A 23131-nucleotide genomic window follows, 5' to 3' on the forward strand; every position below is an offset into this window, starting at 1 on the left:
GTGACTCTTTTTTTTTTTTTTCTTTTTCCCTCTGGATGGCTATTGTGAGGAACTTAAAAGTTACTAAAAACTATTTGGTCTGGAAAGATATTTTCAGTGTCACCCTATTAAGCGAAAATTTAATTTTAAACCTCAGTGCAGCTTTAAACTGAAATGCAACTTTCAGGTTTTGGATTCAAAGACTAAATTTCAGCTTAAAAATAAGGGGTGGGGTTTTTAAGTGCTTTTTATCTTAAACAAGGATTCAACATTTTAAAAACCTTTGTTGGTACTATAGACTCTATCTGAGAAAACTTTCAGAAGTTGAAAGTTTTCCTGTATAATATCCCCTTATTTCTCACTTTATTCATCACCATTGGAATTAGAATGTCTCCCATGCATTATTCTTTATCACAGTGACAGATACATGCAGATTATTTATTTAGGCAATAGTGTTTCTGTCTTATTCTCTGCCCCAAATAATACCAAGTACATTCCATTTAGTACAACTGGATTTCTCTCACAAAAGGTCCATGTGGACCATATAGTTGTGAAGCTATAGAGTAAAATGATATCAGCTTCATGGTTTTGAGCATGTCTTTTCTTACATTTTTAGTGGGCTATTTCTTTTGAGCAAGGAGAAGAAGACTGTCGGCCATGCTGCTAAACAGATCCTGCTTTTGACCTCCCCTAAAGAAACTGAGAATAAATGCACTCTGGTAGTAAAACCAGTGCAGAAAAGTCCTCTACAGGAGTAATAGAATTTGTGTGGATATTAAATCAGACCAGCAATTGATAATCCTCTGTTGATATGGAAAAAGCTCTAGTTTATATAGAAAGAAAATCAATTTCATCATATATGAATTAGGTATTGGCAAAAAAACAGTATGTTTAAGTTCAATATATATTTTCAGAATGCTGGTATGACTCACTCTACAGTGTAGTCTGATGTTCAAGCTAAAAGGTCAGAAACAATTCAAAAGCCCTCTGCTTAAAACCAAGTCTTTTTAATCCATAATTATCACAAATATGCCCTGTTTTCAAAAACAGGGTAAAGGTTGTCTTATCAGTTCCACTAATACACCTGAAAATAATATTGATTCAAATAAAACCATTTATTTTAAAAACTAAGTAATCAAAAAGAAAACCCACATGTATAAGAGAGCAATTTATCTCCTGGAAGAAAAAAAAATCACTGTTCCTTTAAAAAGAAATTAATAGCTTGGTCCATTCAAGGAAAGTAGGGCATGTATGAAATCTGTGCTCATTGTGAATCACTTGGGCATATTGCACTAATCAGACTGCATTTCTTTAATTTACTGATATAATTTAAAATTATGTGATTGTTTGAATGCCACTAGATTGAAAACTATAGAATCATACTTCTGTGAAAATGAAACTATTTTTATGTGTTTTTAGCATTTGCACTTTCTTTTACGGCAGAGCTGCTCAGATGTATTTCTGTGAGATCAAAAATAACCATTACCATAAATCAGGGGAAAAGTATGGCCATCAAATATAGATTTTTATCTATTATGTTAAAACTAAATACAGTTGTAGAAAGTTAGAGGTTAGGGTTTGGTTTTTGGGGTTTTTTGTTGATGGATGGATGAATGGCTGTTTGAGTCACATATTGTTTATATGCTATAGATAATGTAGAAATGAACAAAAGGCAGCACAACAGGAAACATATGCTACAGTAGTTAGTTCACACCTGCTAAATTATTTGAATAGGCTTGGAGATAATATCAGATAGGGAATGAATTCATTGTTTAAACCATTGAAACTCTTTTCTACAAAATCTGACCCTTTACAGTCCTTTCTTTGTCAAGGCATACTTAAATTCAATGGTCTTTGAAAAATGAGTGTTGCTACGGGCACTCTTCTGCTGGGTGTACAAGTGTAATCAGAATCTACACTCACTGGTCCTGATGTTCATTTCACAGGAACACTGTCGTGGTTTAAAGATTTAAAGACATTTCTTACCCTACTGAAATTTCAGTTTCACATATATTTCGTAGTGTTAGTTGAATAAATTAAGATACTAGGAGTTAATGCTTTCCAAAGCTAGAGTAAGAATAAATTACATGGCATTGGAGAGCTACTTGAATAAAGGAGGGTAGTGAAGTACACAGCAGTAAACTTTGAATAATCTTTCTTAAGTTAAAAAAAAAAAAAAAAAATAGATCACAGCTTACATTTTGTCTATCATAAAAAAAGGACAAAAGGTTGGAAAATTAAAAAAAAAATTTGAATGGAACTTTGGAGTACAGCTTCTGTAACTTAGCTTTTAGCTTTGCTTGAATACACAGCTTTTTGCACCTAATTTTTACTTCTTATGTTCTCAAATGGGTTTCATCTCATTTAATAGTTTCCAAATTTTTCATTAGCTCAGGTTAAGTAGATGAGACTTGGCATGCCAGACAAATGATAATTTGGTCTTAAAGTCTTTTCCAGAAAGCTCCAGAGCCTTTGTTTTCCATATGTCAAAATCAAAGAATGCTTGTATTTTTTTGATGAGATGATGTGTGTTTAAAAGTGTGTAGAGTGGGATCTGATTAAGCTACCTTGTTTAGGCAAACAATAGTAAAAAATATGGAATTATAATTGATTGAAATTCATGTATGCCTCAGATAGGGTTTCTTTATGCTTGCCATTTGAATGATGGACAACAACCACCTCTGGAAACAGGGCAACAGATTTGGTAGACTGATAATTTTAACTGCTGTGGTAATTCTTGTATTTCTAGTGTTTATTCTGATTATATATGTACTTGTAATGTTGCTTTCACACGAATGCTCTGACAGACACGTGGCCCAGAGTTACAAATCACACCTCTGACGATGTTGCTGTCTGCAGCACCAGCAATGGACTTTGCTGTCCTCAAGACAGGACATATGATCCACTCCCAGATCAGCTCCAGAACCACTACAGGTTTCAGCCCAGCATATTACAGTAAAGCACTTCCCATTTTGGATTATCCTGACATGTCAGGCTGAAACTGAAGGTTCAGGAGTTCATTTCTAATCTGATCAGATGCTGCTGTTTCAGGGACAGCAGCATCTGTCAGAAGGGGGTTCTGTGCAACTGGGGCAATAACTGATTTAGCTCTTTGTCCGGTTTTAGTCTTCTAACACATGTCTGCTCAGACCTTCAGTGTCTGCACCTGCATGCTGCAGTACTGGATTTTTTGTTCTTTATTATTATTATTAATAAACTCATCAATGCTCTGATTTTTGCAGTAATCTCCAAAATGTAAATCTGTCCTCAGTGTCTGTTTTCATTCAGTGTATTACTTTAAGTAGTAAATAGAGATGATTACGTCCATAGTGTAACAATCCACTACTAGCAGTCTGTTTTCCAAGAGCAGAGATATTATTTGTGCATAATCAGGACAAAACAAAAAAATACTCTTCTATGATAGTATTAGATTTGATTTTATTCTGTTTTTTAAATGTAGTAATTTTTAACTTTCGATGTTCATTTTCTATCAAATAATTCCAGTGAAATCTTCATTCAAAATGAAATTTGTAGTTTTAATTGTTTTAGTAAAGTGCTTTTGGTGTTTTAATCTAGAAGTGTTGGTATTTTTGGGAGAGACTAGCTTATAAAAGTTAAAATAAAATGTTATGAATTTACATAGAAAATAAGCTAAAAAACTAGCAGTGTTTAATTTAATATTGACAGATACTGTATATAATGGCTGAGAACTAGAAACACAATACAAATAAAATTAATAGTATTAAATCCCAGTAAGTCTTATAAAAATACAGTTGCCAAAAGTGAATGATTTTAAAGCTAATTATAACATAACAAACCTGGTTTTAAATGTGTCTTGTTAAGAATTATACCCAAATATGTGCAGTATTTCCTGGCCTAAACAGTGGTGTTTTTCAAAGACAAAAAGAAAAATATATAAGAATCATTATTACTGCTGATTTTAATGCTTTCTCTGGCTCTGCTTTTAATGTGCATAGCAAACAATGGGATTGTGTCTCTTTGCAAATTAATTTTGTTATAGAAACAGCTTTAGAAACAGTTTTGTAAAAACACTGTGGTTAATTAAAAAAAACAAACCAAAGCAAAAACAACTTTAAAAAACAAACAAAAGAACACCAACCCAAACAAAACCCCCAAAAAACCTGAACAAAGAAAAGCTTTGTTTAATGAGGTGTAAAAATATTATGTACAGAGGGTATAAATTTACAGTAAGACTTGATAAGTGGATTTTGTTCCCAGTCTATTAAATTATACATCTTGGGCTTCATGTAGCTGCCTACATCTCATGGCAAAATCAGTCAAATTTTGGGACTGCCAGTGATTCCTGGAATCAGATTTTGTATAATTTTAATTTTTTTAAGTAATTTCATATGATAGGTAAAGCCAGAATTTTGTAAGCCAGCTTGCCTAATCCTCGATGATTAACTGCATTCAGCACGACAACCCTCTCTGAGCCATTTTAATCACTGTTGTGAGGAAAACTGAATGCATCACTTACTGTACAAATGTAACTGCTCTTAAAATCCTGTCCCTGGAGTAGTCTGAGGCACTTGGAGGAGCAGAATAGTCCTGCTGCATAAATTGATAGTAGTTGTTTTGTTGTTGCTTTGTTTCCTCCTCCCCCCAGTAATTATTTAAAAGATATTTTTTGAGCATGCTGTTTTATATAAGTGTACAAACATTCTTCCCACACTGGCAAGGAATTTTAATAGCTAGCTTGATGTCACTGCATTTGATCTTGCAAAAAACCTCCATCTATCATGGTTGTCTTTATAATAACAAATATTATGCTTCTATCTTCCTAATTTTTAATGATTTTTGGTAAGCATTGATAGCCCATGGTAATTTTAAAAAAAAGAAGTTACCACAAATAGTTCTTAGTTGTCATCAACTGCTGCCTAAATTTTAGTATCTCAAAGCATAAGTGACCTGGAACAATATTTTAGATATTCACTGTGAAATATTGTGTCTGAAATCATAAATTCATATAGATAGTTTTCTCTGTCTCACTCTTTATATGTCTTTATGAAATGTCTTTAGATGATATGATGTGCATGTAATCTTAAAGAGTTTAACCACCACGTATTTGTGGGATTTATGATAGAACGTTCGTGTAAAAGGCTGAAGGTGATTCATTGATTTTGCCAAGATATTTTAGGAAACTTCTACCTTCTAAAGAAATATATTCTCAATGGAAACATTCCTGGCTTCGTAGTGGTTATAGTAAACTGAATCCAGCGAGTCTAAACCAAGAGCAGGTTTTTGAAGCCTGTGTTTGTGCGTTCAGCCAGACTGCACAACACCTATGGTGAATCTCACCTGCTGCCATCGCCTGTTCCCTCTCACCTGCTGCTATTGCCTGCTGTTACTTACTTGACTTTCAAAGGAATCTAAGGTTGGTGGAACACAATTAAGAGAAGCAAGTTTGATTGACAGATATTTAGGTAAATTCTGTAGCTAAAACCTTAGTTTATTTTGTAAAGTTTATCTTTATTTTTGAAGAAGGAGCTAGAATTTTCAGCTTGTAGGTCTTGGTTATGCTTACATTTCAATTAGCATAAGCAATGGTTTAATAAAACAAGACACTTTATTACCAAAATAGTTCCTTTCTTCCTTTCTTCCAGTCCTGTGTTTTTCAGCTATTTTTTTTCTCCTGATTACAGGCCATAGTTGCAAAGCAGTGGGTGGCAGTCCTAACTTCATAGATTTCTGTAGCTGGGCTGCCTGCTGATACAATTCTCAACTTGAAAATTAGCTGTGGAATTTGGCCATTTGGAACAAGTTTTTACAAATTCAGGGTTTTATGGAGATAGTCCTAGCTTTTTTAGCTCAGTCAAGGGCCTGTGGTCTTTTAAAGCATCTGGCAATCTTTTCATTTCAGGCAACATTTAAATAACTCTTTAGGGATTGTTTGAATAAAGAAATTGTGTTGATACACCAGGCGCTGTATTTGTGCAGTTGAAATCAAGAGGGTTTCAACTGTACATTACTTTCTTGTCATTATGTTAGCTTACTGCAGATACTAAGAAAATGTGTGAAATAATACTGATAACATGCATCCTTAAGAATTCAGGCAGCGGCTTTTTATGGTTTTATCATACCAGCATAAAAAGTTGTTTATGCAAGGACTAAGGTGGGTTGCAATTATTTCTTGCCACACCCATAGTTTGGCTTATTTTGGGTCTTACAATCTGTTTACTTCAATATTTTCTGTGTTTTTCTCTACTGAGACTGCCTTTAACTTGAATTTTGTGGTCAAGATTCAAGATTTTGTGATCAAAATTATCTTCCTTATCTTTTCCACTACCTTCTTATGTTCTTTTTCTTCACAGGAACATAAACCATGACTGAGTCAAGTACCTCTTTGTTGCCATTAACTGTGAACTCTGCTTTTCAACTTTTCATTTCAGTTTGAACAGCAAAATTATGAATTGTGTTTTAACATTTCTCCATATTACTTATACAGCTAGGTCTTGGCTTTGCCTGTGTCAAAAGTTCCTAAAATACCTAGTTTACATTTGTCATATATGTATGTATACTTGAAGTACATAAGACACAAATAGGTATTCTGATAAATGCTGGTGAAGGAAAAACAAGTCTTAAAGGACTGTTATGGGGAGTTAATAGACTGAGTCAGAAAGTAAAATTCTTGAGTACCCCTTCTGAGGATTCTTTAGAGGAAGGAAAATTCATCCTAGGTATGATGTCACTCATTTAGTTATAAGACCCAGAATATTATCTTGGAGTAGCTGGCAGATAACTAAATCTGAATTTTATTTTAATATGATTTTAATAATTAATGCAGCAATCAATAGAGTATACTTTCAGAGAGATGATTGATTGAAGTATCCTTTAATTGCAGCCTTTAATTAGAATTGATGGCTCACCACCCTAGTTCTTGTCTATTATATTAATAATTACAAAATTGATTTGCTTCCATTTTAATTTTGATCTAGTGAGGAGCTGTGTGGCTCAAATTCACATCCTTGCAAATGAAGGTGACTTCCTGACAGAGATGATATGGCATTGCCTCTTATTTATATGCATGAAAATATGTGCATGTAAACTATAGTTGTTAACGTAATTCTGTTTAATCAGGTCCTATCAAATTATTTATTTTAGGCAGCATGAAGGAGCAGTGGCAGCTACTGGGCTGTGTTGCTTCTTTATTTGCCCTTTTGTAGTTACGTAAAATATTTCTTAGAGACAATGACAGTGGAGCTTTGTAGTGGTAATTGCAGGAATTTCTGGTGGTTTGTAGAAAAACACTTAAGATACTAGAATTATCAAATATGTGTTATAGGTTTTTTGATTTTTTTTCTTCTGTCTCTCTGCATGTATTTTTCTTATGAGGCCATTCATCTAAAAAAAATTAAAGAAATGCAGGTAGAAACAGTTTTGGTTTTTTTCTTACAAAATATTTCTAGAGAGGTGTGTATGTATCTATACATATGTAAAGGATATACAAGTAAAATTAAAACTTATATATAAAATTATATTAAAAAATCTTCTTTCTTGATGGACAAAGCAACGCCTTGCATCCATCCTTTTTATTTTTGATTGGCCTACTTTCTTTTTGACATCTATTTGCTTTAATAAACCTCCAATATCTAAAGAATATAGTGTTCTTTTTCTGATACTGAAAAAAAAAATAGCCCAAACCAAGAAAACTGCCAGAATCCTTTGTGGTGGGTTTTCAGCAAGCTGTAATTCTCTCTACTTTTCTATATCCCGCAGGTGATCTGTTAGATGAGATACCGTGGTATTAATTAGAAAATTTAATGTTACCTTGCATACTGTAAGAGATACTGTAAGCAAAATATTTGTTCTGAATCCCTGCTGTCTTAGGCCAGTGATGTCTGTGGATATTCTAGCTTATGATTAGAATACAGTGGATTTTTTTGGTGAAATATCCCTGACTTGTGTATGAAAAAGATACTGAACTTTTCTCAGAGGAAAAGCTGTTCTCATTGGTGATATTTTTTTAAATGCTGGAGGTTTGTCCTTCTGGATTTCCTGCAGGCTGCCTTTTTTATCATTACTGTTCAGCCATACCACTACTTAGAACTTATTCCTTAATCATTTGAATAGCAGCAGTCTTAGAAAATGTTATTGGGTAATGGATGGAAAAGCCTTGATTATTTCATGTTTGTGTAGAGACCCAGAGAGCAGAGGAAGAGTTTTTTTGGTTCCTTTCTGATTGGTTATCACTTTGGAGACCTGAGATGCATATTTCTTAGGAGCTTTTCATTACTTGCATGGTAGGTAGATCTGTATGAGATGGTTGAGCAGGGTTCAAATTCCTGGTTGGGAACAATGACCTCTAATCACCACTAGCGCATGAAATTTCTTCATGTTGCAATTTCTTGCCAAGTCCTTCACTCTGACAGAAGTCAGGTGATGGACAATTTTTGGAATGAGCATCAGCGTTGTAGTCATTTACATGCTACCACTATAACCACTTTGTAGTGCCTGCATCAGGGAATTATCTTGACGGGGTTTCCTTTCAGATAATTGATTTAGAGTCAACTTGGAAAGAAATGCACTTCTAATAGGGCAAAATGATAAAATTGATTAGGAAAAACAAAATGGACATAAATAAGACAGAACTCTGAAGTAAACTGACTTGCATTGTGGCATTTGGAAATTTTCATATTAACATTAATAAAACAGATATCTTTTTTTTCAGAGTTTATAACTACATGGTTCTAGCTATACATTAGGAAAGACAAAGTTGAACCATCAGTTTTGAGCTTAGATTTCTTTTGAATACATACCATACAAAAGTCTTCAATAATGTGAGCAATTCTACCTCCAAGTAGTAAAAAAATAGTGTCTTGCTAAAATGTTGGGAGGCACATAATCTTTGATTGACTGTATTTTGAATTGTATGTGCTAGAGTTTGGGATGTAACAAATTAAGAAATGCAGCTCTTAGGCATCCAGCTCCTAATGCTGTCTTAATACTTGTGAATCTTTTTTGCTGCCTATATTTTACTAGACTGATAGTGAGAAAGCATTTTTCCTGGTGCTTGCTTATCAATGTTAATAAATGTACAAAAAAAATAGGAATCTTTCCAGTTGTATTTCTCTCTGATTTTGACCACCACTGTGGAGAGCTTTTGCAGAAAAAGGAGAGATCTGAGAAGCATGCAAAGAATAGAAAATCCTACCCTACCCTAGTTCACAAATTCTCACCTACTTGAGTTTGTGGCTTCTCTAGCAACCCAAGTCAAGTGGCTTTAAATGTTACACTCTTATGGTTCCATTTTTCTTAACCAACAACTTATACCACATTCCTTTCTAGTCTTTGTACATTTATTTGAATTTTTTGTCTGTCTGGTGCTACTGAAAGTCCCCCGTGTGTCTGCAAGGAAAAGGTGAAACTGCATTTGAAAGGAGCCTGCCTGCTTGGAAAACTTTGTAATTTTTACTTGCATTTCCTTGAGGATTTTTGCTGCAGAGTTTCTTGTCAGTGGCTAGATCTGTAGGGAAAGGAAACTAGAGCCACTTCTTTGTAGGAAAATCACAAAACCTGGGTGTTTGACTTTTGGGAGGCCTGCCTTGCTTTAGAAATACTGCCTTCTGATATTAATTTTTTTAATGAAGAGAAAAAATTCATGGGATAAAGGAGGAGGAATGAAAGATGAAAATAAGTTTATTGTCTTACAGTTTTTGGTCATTTGTAAAGGACTAATATATTGTTGAACCTTACAGTATCCATTGGAGAAGAAACACTCTTTCACAGGCTGTACTCAGGACAAAATATTAAGAAGGGATTAAATACTGCTTCTACACACCTAAGGAGACTTCTGTTACTATCAAGAAAGAGAGCCATGGTAATATGATACTATTTCTATCAAGCATCTGAAAATACTCCTTGCATTAATATCTACTGATCATCTTGACAGTGGTCTCTCTGACAGCTTACTTGCAAAGCTTTCTATGGTGTTGCCCCTTAATATAGCAGGACTTTGGACTTTAGCCACAGGAATTTAACTTTGGCACTAATTCAGAGAGTTTCTAGGCTCCATCATGATCAGCCCTTTGCACCCTGGATTACTGTCCTAATCCTATAAAATAGAGTATCCTATTTGAAAATGTAACTTGTAGTGTAGGTACACAGCTGTCCTGTCATGTCAGTGAAAAAAAATACATTTCACAGAAGCACAGAACAAGGCAGGTTGGAAGAGACCACAGTGGGTCATGCTGGGGCACATGGCACAGGATTGCATCCAGATGGTCCTCGAATGTCTCTAGTGAGGGAGCCTCCACAACCTCTCTGGACAATCTGTTCCAGTGCTCAGTCACCCTCACAGTAAAGTTCTTCCTCACATTCAGGTGAAATTTTCTGTGCGTGTTTCTTCCTATTGCCACTGGTCCAATTACTTATCACCACCAAGAAGAGCCTGGATCCATTGTCACCCTCCCTTCAGATATTTGGACATATTGGTGAGGTCCCCTCTCACTCACCTCTTCTCAAGGTTGAACAGGCCCAGCTCCCTCAGCCTTTCCCTGTAATAGAAATTCCCCAGACCTCTGATCAATGTTGACCCTTTAATATGTTGTTATCTGTAGATGTCAACAGACATGTAGATTTCATATGTTGATAAAGTCATCCGCTTTGTTTATAGCTTTATTTATTTGGAGCTTTTCTATAAGACCAATAAATAACACTACTTTATAATTATTTGATTCAATGATAGGAGAAGTTTCATTTAAATAAATTGTGCTAGCAATGTTGAATTGCACCTGGGTGAATGTAGAATAAAATTTATAATACCAACTTCAAAAGACTCTTGAGTGGGTCATGGTTGATGATATATTATAATTATGTATGTGAGAAGGAAACATTACAATAATAATCAAATACTGATACTTAATCTGCAATTCTAACATGGTGCAAGCTCAGGTGGAATGCTCCGTAAAATTGGTTTGGTTTGATTTTAAACTTGGAGAAAACTTAGCAAGCAAAAATAATTCTCAGGAAAAAAAAGGAAGCACTGATTCTGTTATAATTTAATAATTTAAAAAGTTTTGGAAGCGACTTTTCTAATTTAATTTTCAAACTTCTGTATCTGTGATGATTGCTTATAAATGAGCAGCTGCATCTTCGTTGCCACAGGCTTAAATTAAGGTCCCAAAGTCCCACAGGTTTTGAATTCCATAGCACATTAACAAGAAACATACAAATATAGAAAGGCTCATGTTCTAAAACTGAGCACAATGCATGTAATATTCATGGTTACTAAGGCAAACAAAATACAGCATTACACCAAATGCTGCAGTGAAAACCAGTTTAGAAATTAAAAAGGACTAAATAACTAGGTTCTGAATAATCAACCATCATGTGGTATATTTTTCACTTCTTTTGTATTTGAAAATTTACATTAAATGTTATCTGTATATCTCATAATTTCATTATTCAGTCTAAAATAGGAGCCATTGTTTAAGGAGTTTTTTCCTCTTTCTTGTTCAATTTATTGTTGATTAATTTTTTATTTCTTTTGTCATGCATAAGTGCCTCAGTTATTACTTGCTATCTTTTTTCCTATTGTTTCAATAATTTGACCATATCTATAACCATACAGTCTGCAGTATGTTTTCTTAGAAGTGATACAAAAAGCTGGGAATAATTCAGGGATTGAGAGCTATTGAGTGCTAAATGATGAGAATTATGATCTCATAATTTTTCCTACTTGAGCATAACTGTCATGAATGCAATTCAGAGTGATCTTGATATCAGAATGTGTCATGGCACACAAAAAATTCCACCATGTGTTTTGAGCAGGAAATGCAAATTCATTAGGAGTAAATATCCATTTTCTACACTTGACACAGTATAGTTGCTCAGTACTCAGGAGGAATTAGAGTTGCAAAAGTTCATCTAATGAACTTTGGGGGTTTTTTTAAAAATATATTTCTAAGGGCTGTAAATATATTTCCTTGTGGCTGTAAGGAAGGTTTACCCACTTCATGGAAAGGCAAAGTTCAAAATGTACCAATCCTAGTTTATCAAAAACCTACAAAAGTGCTAAATAGACAAATGCATAATAGTTGAATTTTGATTTTTAATTAATATATGCATATATTATTGCTTCTGAATGATGATTAGGACAATTTTAAACAAGACACGTAATTTGTTTATCAGTCTCAGTGTTACCTTGCCTGATGTTTTTGTGAAACAACATTGGACCTTTATAAGCATGATCAATATTTGACAAAGAGATGAACTTCTCTCAGATAAAAAAATTCTTACATCCATTTAAAATATAAGCATCTTTGGATTGCAGAATGATGCTATGAAATCCTCTGATAAAGGAGGGCATTCCTTTATGCCTGTATTTGTTGTCCCCAGACAACTTTGGGAAAAGCTTCTGTCAGAGACTGCATCTTCCTACCTTAAAAAAATGCAAATCTGTAGGGGAATAGTCTTTATTAATTCCACCTTCATTAAATTACTTTGATTTTTTGGATGTTATTTTTGTCGTGATTCTGACCTTGCTTTTTCCTATAAGAAAAAGAAAATTTAAAACTGCATTTTGTATTGTGCAGGAATAAACAATCCATGGATAAAATGCTTTGAGAGAAGATTAAAAAAATCTAATTAGGCTGATAAATTCATTTTAAAATGGGCAAAAACAATTTCCTTGACTTAAAACAAAATCTCTTGAATGATCAAAGAATAAGGATTCTGCTTCATTAGGGTTTTCCCCCCATTTTAGGATATATTAGTCCATCATTAAGCTATTATACATATTTTATAATACTCCATGTTTTGTTTGTGCTAAAAAAGATTTCAGAATGAATAGGAATTTCATTTCTCTTTTGGGCTGGTTTATTAGTTTTGAGGAGAGAAATCTAAAATTAGGTTTGGAGAAGAGCAGGCAAATTTTAAAGCCTGACATAATTCTGATGCACTTGGTCAATAACAGCATTAGGAAAATTCTCCACGCTGATAAAACAGAGGATATGTTGTTAGTAATAAAGCTTTTTTCAGCCTGTGCCTTGTTCTGTGTAGGCACAAATTGAAATTAAATTTCTTTTCAGAAAAGAATGTTGCTGTGTATAGCTGTGAAATACCATCTCAAAAATTACAAGATATCACTTGTAATGTTTTTCACTTTGTTTATTCTTGTTTCTGTTTGTGATTAGAAACTACTTAGTGTAACTTTTTTGTTTCTAGACTAGAATAAATGCTTCATGCTAGGTTTTTGCCTTGAAGGAGTGCACAACTCTTCATTTATAGTTGTTCATACTGGAACCTGATTCACTTGAGAGAGCAATTCCCAATATCCTTTGTATGTATCTGTACGCAGAAACATGTGCTAGACATATTTCAAATACCTGTATCAAAAAAAGGCGTAAAGCATGGATATGCTTATATGCAATCATTCTTCTGACCAAAAATTCTTTAATTTAAAAGGTGAGCTGTATTTATTTTGGGATATATTTATTCTGTGTATATTTGGGTAAAAATGTATGACTGACTGGTAGGCATTTTGCCTTTGTAGTTCATTTGATTTGTGCCAGTTCTCCTCCTGCCTTTTCCTCAACTTTTGCTGTTTCCAGTCATTTCTCCTGTTAAGACAATTTAGTCAGCTCCTTTTGTGTTAAGTAGTGTTAGTTTAGTGTCATTAAGACTCTTCAACTGCCAGTGCTTTGGATATACAATTTTTAAAATTAATCTTCCCATTCCATTTATTTTCATATAACACTTTTCATATTGTGAAAATCTAACTATTTCTCTCTGTTTCCTGACATTTAAAATGCATTCTTGAAAACGCCCGTTGTTAGCATTTAAATTACATTCCAAATCTTAGCAAGCCATCAATACTCCACCTTCTCCACAGATCAACATTTTCTAGGTCTTCTCTCCACTAGACACCTTTTTTTTTTTCCCCAAAAGAGATGTGTGAACATGGCTAGTGAATAATGAAGATCTGAAAGACTCCACAAGTAATTAAGATTTGAGGGCAAGAAAAAGTAATTATCTTTATAGGTGGCAGGTAATTTTGGGGTAAAAAAAAAAGAATAGGCAAGGGTTGTTAGGTCCCTCAGGCACATAAATGGTTTATGGAATTTTCACACCCTTGTTCAGCTTAACGTACATTACTGCCATCCATTGGCTTGCTAATGAATGTGAAGAATTGTACTTTATTTGAATAAATGATGCCATCTGAGCCTGTCACAATAATATTAAAAAAGCATATCAGAGCACTACCACCTACGCTGATGCTGTTATTTCTAGGGATAAGAGATCATAAGTTTTTTGTGAACATAAATGCTCTTTAATAATCCGGCTCTTGCTGGCCAATGTGATCCTGCTGCAGGAGTGCCTATCCCAGAGGCTCTAAACCATGTACTACCAGGTGGTGTGGGACCTTTGGAAGAGCGTCGGTATTAGTCTCTTCCCTCAGCAGAATTACTGAGCTTCAACTTCTTTCCCGTAACAAGGCAGAAGTTCTGCAGCTGGAGAAAAAGGGAAGAGCAGAGGGATGGTGACTGCACCTGCAGTGCTCCTCAGATGCTGACTTAGAGAAGCTTTATGAGCATCCCTGGTTTAGTGTTAGAGAAGGGAGCAGACTTAAAGATTGTTGAGAGAAGGGCCATTCTTGGTACGGAATTCATACAGGTAGTTAGCACAGATTAGGTACCATTCTTGAAGTTCACATTCCTCATTTTTAAATTTGCTGCCATCCTATAAAAATGAGCTCTCGAGCGAAGAGAGAAAGGAGACTATTTCACTTGTATTTGTATCTGTAGAGAGTCTGATTTTTAGAGGTGAACTTTCTTTTGTTGCCTATTGAGGAGAAGAGACAGTGAGGTTCTTAATTCTGTAACGTTTTTCTTGTGTTACTGCACAGCAGGGCCATGGAGGAGTATCTGAGCACCAGTGACTTACTCAGATTAATTAGAAATTCCAGCCCATGAGATGACTCGTGAAAAGTAGCTATGGAAAAACTCTTATGTCTTGGAGTCCTTTGAGATGCAGATTCCTTCCTTCAAATCCAATAATAAAAATAATAAACACATTGAAATCTTGTACCATTTGTATAAGCATTAAATTATCACATTATTCTTTTGAATAGTTGAAAATGCTCACAAAATGACTGACTTTTAAAAAAGGCTCCTGTCTGGCTCAATCAGTACTGGCAGGAGATCTTTTGTTCACTTCATCTGATTCTCATTGGTACTGAACTTCCCAGGGCCATTATATCTACCTTGGCTATTTTAAAAGTAATTTTGTACAAGAATGAAAATAGTTCAGCAAATACCTGTGAAGCAGGAATTTTTGAGTGCTTAAGAAAAAAGAATGTGAAGCTATAAAAATAGAGAAAGAACAACTGTCATCCAGTGCAAAAAGTTGTGAAAGAGTCCTATTTAGAAACAGTTCTGCCTACATGACATTTTTTACTCCTTTTTATTGTAGACATATGATATGACAAAATATTTATGAATTATATAAATCTTCTTGTGGGCAAAAATGAGTGTGACATTGGTTTTTGAGGAAAACATCTCCTTATTAAACTTCGCTTTACCTCTTACAACACCAAAATCACTTTATATAATGCTTTATTCCTACATCCAGGTAATGTTTTTGATGTTGCTATATTAATTATTAATGCTTTAGTAAGAAGTGTAATTCACTATTTATGTTGTGAACTGTGAACAGTATTGTGTTATGCATGTATGTAGTGAGCCTTTGAGGAGCCCTCCATGTTACCTAAACTAATACTTAAAGTTCCTTGTATAATTAAGTGTGAGAACTTCTTATATTTTTGGGATGATTCCATCTGAAGTAGATGGAATGCACTGGACATTCATGGACATCCCTGTCTTTCTTAACCAGCTACATTGGTTAAGGGCATAAATTCTACAAAACCAAATTTAAGGGAGATTAATGTCATTCAGAGAAAAATCAGCAGGACATACTATAGAAGGGTTGCAGTCTGGTGATCAGGAAGGAGATGGGAAGACAAAGAAGAATAAGTGTGACATACCAAATGTTTGAGCAGTAATCAGAAACTCTTCTTACCATATAAACTCTGAACTGGAGTCTGCTGGTGGGGAGCTATGGATTTAATTAAAAATACAGCAGATAAAAGCTACTATGAGCAGAACTTGGAATTAGACTAGCACTTAGGAAAAAAGAAGGAGGTAGATACAAAAAGAATGTGGTTTGTGTTTATATGGGCTTGTTCTGGATGTATGCTATAATGTCTGCATCACAAGGGGAGCTCATCCTGGTTTTGACAGAACACTGAGTCTGAAAGCAAAAGGTGTGTGTATCCTTGTCTCTCTCCTCAAATTTCTGGACTGCTATGCAGAATATTTTTAATGATAGAGCATGTTTCTTTACAGTTTATTCCTACCTGGAATTACTCTTGCCTCTAATGTTTGCCTTGAATGCTATAGATAAAGATGATTTCTTGCAGGATCATGACTTAATTTAAAGAGCATTCATTAGTAATAAGTATACTTTTGAAAAATCATGTTCCTCTGATCACTGTCAGTGTTTACCTGCAATATATGGGCAAAAATATACATGCAGTTACAAATATTTTAATAGAATTTCTAGTCTAAACTTTAGTATGGCTCATTTACATGAAGTTTGGTATTTGCTTCCTCTAAACAAATAAATGTCCATGATTGTATTATGTGATCTGATTTCTTGAGCAGCTCAGCTTATCCAGGAGGATTTTCCAAAGGTTTTCATAGGCTTTTAAACTATGGAACTTGAGAAATATTTTTAAGGAAAAAACTTCCTTGGTGATTTCAGCTGTTACCACTCTAAATTATGAAATGTATCAGTTCCTACAATTTCTCAGAGTACATATTTTACTGTTTAAATAAGTGAGTTTTTCCCTTTGGTTGGTAATTGTCATGTAGGAGGCATTATGAACAAAGGTTCATATTGCTATAACATAGTATAAAAGCAGTAATTGTAAAGTGAACATTACTTTGCAGGAAAAAATAGTCTCACACTCTTTTGTTAATAAGAAAATTCATTCCAGATATGTTGAAAAACATGCTACTTCTTTTCTTTCTGTTCTGTGGATCCTTTCTGAATCAGTTATTTTCTTTTCTCCAGCGTATATGGCCATTCTGGTAGTATTGTGTGTGCTTGGTTTTAATGAGCTTGAAAGTTTTTCTTGTCATTGACTTACACATTTTCACAAAATTTCACTACTGGATTTTTAATAAATAATTTTTACTCATTTACATGGTTACTGATAAATAGTAGAAAATAGTAACTCTGTGCAATATTCCAGGCACTGATAATCTAAAAAACACATGAATAATCAAATTATTATATTCTACTATTATAAGTATCATAATGGTGAGCCCATTTCCTTTTGAAAAAAAATTAGAAGTATGTTGAAGTCCATCAACTATATTACCACTGTTAAGAAAAATCAAAGCAGATTTCTTTTTGTTAGCAGAGAGTACCATGCAATTTGGGGCTTATTAAAACTCATGTGATTTTTTTTTTAGAGAGAACATATAAATATCGATTAAATTCATTTATTTTGTGTTTTGTTTAAATTTTATGTTTTATATTCCCATTTTTATTGTAAATGTTATGATGGACTCAGGTGGATTTTGTTTGATTAAACAGTAGTTCATTTGTTATAAATAATTTTACAAATAATATATTGACAAAAATTCCACAAACAAAATTAAAGTATAGTGCTTCTGTCCATGGCTTGAGGGCTTTCTTATTTCCAGTGCTTTTTTTGTCCAGAAGCATGCTTTCCCAAAGCATAGTTAGAGTATGTTCACTTTTGTTGCAGCCATTTGGGCATTAATTTGTACACATACTTTCTCTGTGAGTGTTTCTTATCTAAATAACACTTCTACATAAAACCGTAGGGGGTGGGGGGGGGAAATTCTGGCCTTTCCCTTTGATTTTGGAGACATTTACCACCTTTTGCAGTGGAATCTTTATTTTTTACGAATAACTCTTAAAGAGAAGTAGTTGCACTCCTATAGTTGCACTATAAGTGACAGTATAGTAATAGTAATTCTTCATCTGTCTTTATGTAACTAAGTTTCTGGGAGATCATCATCACAGCTGTAGCTGATACAGAACAAAACAGTTTATATCCAAGGGATTGTTTCTTTGCACGATGACTTACCATATTTTCTAAACCTTCAATAACGATGAGCTTTGAGGTTTTTTTAATTTCTGTGCTTTCTCTCTCACATGGGAATAATCTGTTTGTTTAGTCATAACTACATTAAACCTGGATTCATATAATCCAGTCTTATTACCAAATCACAAAAGATTGTAGACTTGCTTTCATATAACTGAGGAATCATACATTTCATAAGTTTTGCAGAATTTTTAAACTTGATCCATTTCAATATCTGAGTTCTAGTGAAAGCTGTCACCTATTCAATTACAGTAAAACAAATTGATGTATATGTGGGTGTGAATAAGTATGTGCACATATATGTGCAAGGCTGTCCAGATGTCATACCTAAAAGATGTGTTATAAACCTGAGTTCAGCTTCCTGTGAACACACCCTTATTTGTGTGAGTGTCCTGTGCAAGCAGTTCCAACCTTATTTTGTGTGGATGAAAACAAGAGTAGACCATCAATGTCCTAGAATTTCAACCAGCCCTTGTTTCCCCTTTCAGTTTGGGAAGTCTGGAATCATCAGGCTTTGCTTTGAGAGACACCTTTCTGTCAGTGAGGAATGTGGTACAAACTGTTTTAAGACCAGTTAATTCTCTGTTCAGAAACAAGGTAAAAAGAATAGGAGAGAGAGATAGGAACTGAAGGACAAAACTGTCCAGTTGGGATTTCTGTAACACTTCACATATCTGTGGGATGTTCTTATGTGTTGCATTTAAGACTGTACACTTTATCATTTATATGACAAAGTTTTTTTATATGTTATGTTGAAGACCCTGTGAGATACTTCTAATGCATTTGAATTTAAAAAAAATAAAAAAAATATTTTATGACTTTCATTTTCTGAGGCTTTATGCAAATGTGCAGTGGAAGTGTTATATCCAAGAAAGAGTTTATCAGAATTTTATTTTAAGCAAGTTACTGACAATTTTTAGTTTGCTTGGGAATAGTGTCTAAGCACAGTCCTATTTTACCAAGGGGTTTGCAAGATCAATTTTTGGCTGAATCAGTCTGTGTGGTGTTGTGTATAATCCTCTTCTAACAGCCAGCTGATCATGGGTCACAAGAATCCATGTATGGGACATTGGGTTTAGTAGAGTGCTGTACTGGGAGTTGTCAAACAAAAAGCTTCATGTAAATGAGCAGATGAGAGAGTGTAGTGCAGCTTTCACTTAGTTAAGGTTTTAACTTTGGCTTCTCTCACAGGTTCTCTCTTTTAGTATCCAAGAAATTGGCATGGTACACTGGAAAAGTACAAGGAGATTTAATTAGTGGATGCATTGGGATTACCCTGGGCTGCTATTGCATTGTGCTTTTTAGGTTTTCAAATTCTCTTTAAGATTGACAAAAAAGCCCAGTTTATAGAGTTGTAGAAATGCCAGAGATTTCTGAAAGGTGCCATGCGTTCCCCAAAACATTTCAGCTGAAAAATGCTTCTTATTTTCCAAAGACACAGCAGCACATTTACCATTTAGTGAGCATTTCTGTGAGTACAGAAAAACTCCTACACATTGAATCAGAGTCTTTAAGTATTTTAAATTTTTGTGGCAACCATGTATAGATGTGTGCCACTTAAGTACAGAAATGCAAACATCAAAAGCATCAGGATCATTTATCCTGTTGTGTCTCCTGCCATTTATTCTAATGGTTGCTATAAAAGCTGTGTCAGCTGTCCAATAAGTAAATAACATTCTCAGATTAAAATCATGGTCTGTTGTTTAGAAGTTGTTGAAAAAATTAGTGTGATGTCCAAGGATATTTGCCAGAAGTAAAATTATAGATAGTTATAAGAGGTAGGAAGAAAAATTAATTCTTAAAATAAAGTTATTGCAAGCCTGTTTATGTTTTAGTCCTAATTTATTAGATATCAAAAGAGTCTTTCGTCTAGTTTCCTGTAAATTTTATGATGCCTGGTAATGGTTTCATTTTTCCCTTTCCCATGGAACTGTAGAGAAAACAGAAATATTCTATATATTGCCATGTAAAATAAAAGGCCCAAAAATGCCCTCCTATAAACTAAAAAAAAACAAAAAAAAAAAAAAAAAAAAAAAAAAAACAAAAAAAGAAACAAAAACAAAAAAAAAAAAAAAAAAAAAAAAAAAAAAACACAAAAAACCCCAAAACCAGATAAAGGTTTGCTTTTTTCTCTGGTGGTTTTACAAATAATTTTTTTGGTGAGTGTACAGGCAGGGTATTTTTGTGCAATTAGATTCTGCGTCCTATTTGATAAGAAAAAGTTAAAACCCACACATGCAAATTGAATTTGCATTCTAATATAAGGGGAAAGAAATGACACTGCACTTGCTGAAAAGTAATTTGAGACCCTTAGGGGATAAAAAACCAAAACAAAAGATTGTAGAAACATCAGCAGCATGTCTTTCTATTTCTCTATTACTTTTTTTTCCAATTTATAGCTACATTCAAATTTCTACTATGGACTTCGTTATTATTGAACATAAATAAAAGCATTTTTCTGGGTTTATTTAATGTAGAAGGATGATGATCACCTATTCTACATTTAGCCATTATCTGTGTCAAAATCGTTCTTCTCTTGTATATGTTTTGTATCTTCATATATTAAAGACAGTGTAGAATACATGACCCTAGCACCTAATTGAGTTCTAAATAATTTTTAAGGAGAGAATAATTTTATATTATTTATGCTTACACAACCTAAATAAGGGCAGTGAGCTTTGGTAGATTGATTTTCTTTGTCAGCAATTTCAAAAATTATGTCTGTATTTTAAATACATATTTTGAAAATCATATGACAAAAAGTGTATATATATATAGATGTCTTAGCTTTTGATCACAGAAATGTGAAAAAAGGATTGAATAAAACTGTTAACTGAATAATATTATAAGCAATTTGGGACTTTAATTCATACACTAGAGAGCCTAAAAGTTCTTAAAATGACAGAAATTTCACCAGTGTTAGTGATTTGTAGGTTTATTTTTGCTATACAGGTTGGTCATGTAGTTAGCAGTTTTTCTTTTGCGTAATTCTTGCAAATTATTGTACTTTAGTATCGGACTGAGAAGCTGTTACAGTTGTGAAGAACTATGACAACATTGCTTCAAAAAGATTAAGACAATTCAAAACTGCATAGGTTTACAATTTCTCCACGTTTTTAACTTTTAATTCTTTTTGCGCACGTGACTATCGAAGTAAATGTGCCATTTGCTTTGGTGTTGATTTTTTGTACCACAAATAGAACAATTTCATTTTGGAAGAAGGTTATGAGTACTTTAACTCTGTGTGAGATGTGGTTTTGCACAATTTTATTTTTTCATGGGACTGATTTCTGCTACTACATCCCAGTTTATGCATACTGAAATGTGGCATGTTTGGTCTGTGGTATTACATACAGCATATTTTTATTATGCAGCGCCTTCTAAAATAACACGGATTGCAAAACACCCTTTAGTCCCTTAGGGTCAAGTCTGCCGACATTGCTGTTTAGCACGGAGTGTTTTCCATTGAGGATTTTGACAGGAGCCCTGCCTGCTGAGTGCTCTCAGGATGAGCTGGAGTGGCTGGCCGTAACCCGAGCTGTGTCTCCTTTCCGTGTGTTGTCTGCAGAGCCGGAGAACACTTGCATTAGCTGCATTGATCAGCCCACCTCGCAGCTCATCGTTTAGGAGACAATTAATACTACCTTGTAAAGACTCCCCGGAGCATTTCCTTGGAGCTGGATTGCTTTACACAGAAACCACAGGCGATGTTGGCAAAAGGGGAGGGAGCCAAGTAGGGAAAGGAAAAAAGGCATTAAAGCTTTGTCTAGGAACCAAGTTTTACTTGCTGTGGTGACTTTCTCTTGTGGCAGTCAAACTCCCTTTTCTGAGAAAGCATTTGGAAAAGAAAATTAGCTGTATTTTGAAGCTGATTTGTTGAAAAGGTGCTGTAAGAGGTCACAAAAATATTTTTAAAATCTTCCTCTTGAGAAATATGCATTTGATTGGGAGACTTTTCGAACTTGTAGTTAAAAGTATAAACATTTTAATTTTAGAGTAAGGATTAATAATCTGACATATTTTAATATATTGGTTGACATGTTTTGATTCTAATATTAATTATTTTTAAATAACATTTTGGTAGACAAAAAAAAAAAGTATGTTTCTTATTCTGTCTTTTTTGCTGTAGTGCTTCTACCAGTGTTGAATTTCAGTATTGCCTGATACTTGAGATAAAAATCAGATTTTCAGTAGATGTGAATATGTTATCTTAAGAGCAGGCAAGGCTCTTAGTGTGCTTCTTCATCTTTAGGTAATAAAATATTTAATATTAGAAATCATCCACAGAAGCAGGTGAAGAGCATTAACTAATAAAACCCAGCTTTTTTTTTGGAAATTCCTAAGGTTGTCGTACTGTTCTCTGTTAAAGTATGTTGCACTCTTATAAGGAGCATATCTTAAGATTATAAAAGCTGATTATATAAACATAAAATTGATAGGAAGGGAATTTTATGGAGAAGGTTGCTTCCCACTCTTGTGCATTAATCTGTGTGATTCCATGCAGGTTCTACAGTGGAAATGAGGCCAAACAAGATGCGGTGAATTTCAGAAATTGTTGCAAACTTGTATTTGCCACATCATTTTGCATTGTCATTTTCATTTTCTTAGGTAGAGTGAATTAATTTTATGTGAGAAAAGATTAATTTGTGTCCTTATATCAATAGTATTTGCTAGGCATATATCAATGAAAAATATTTTATTTATTTTTGTGCTAATTCCATGGCTCAGATTTGTTATTTTGCTCTCCCTCTCCATAATCTTGAAGTAAAATAAGGACTGACATAGAATAGAGATATGTATCTGGCTTATCTTTGCAACACAATCAGTATTATGGTACGACTATATTTTTAGGAATACACCAGTATCTTGATAGTTCTTTTTATAATTCTCTTTTGTTAATAGAACTGCTCTACTGATATTTGAAGACAACAGTGAGGTGATGAATACAAAAAAAAAAATTGTGTATGATGGAAGTGTAAAGAAGATATTTTT

The 23131-nt window shown here is 33.9% G+C and overlaps 1 protein-coding gene across 4 annotated transcripts in view; it reads left to right on the forward strand.

The window, feature by feature from the left end:
* Window positions 1-23131, forward strand: part of NOVA1 (NOVA alternative splicing regulator 1) — a 146451-nt gene that overhangs the window by 82576 nt on the left and 40744 nt on the right. The gene's annotated exons all lie outside the window — the stretch shown is intronic.

The sequence above is a fragment of the Passer domesticus genome, chromosome 6, assembly GCF_036417665.1.
Source record: "Passer domesticus isolate bPasDom1 chromosome 6, bPasDom1.hap1, whole genome shotgun sequence".
Lineage (NCBI taxonomy): Eukaryota > Metazoa > Chordata > Aves > Passeriformes > Passeridae > Passer > Passer domesticus.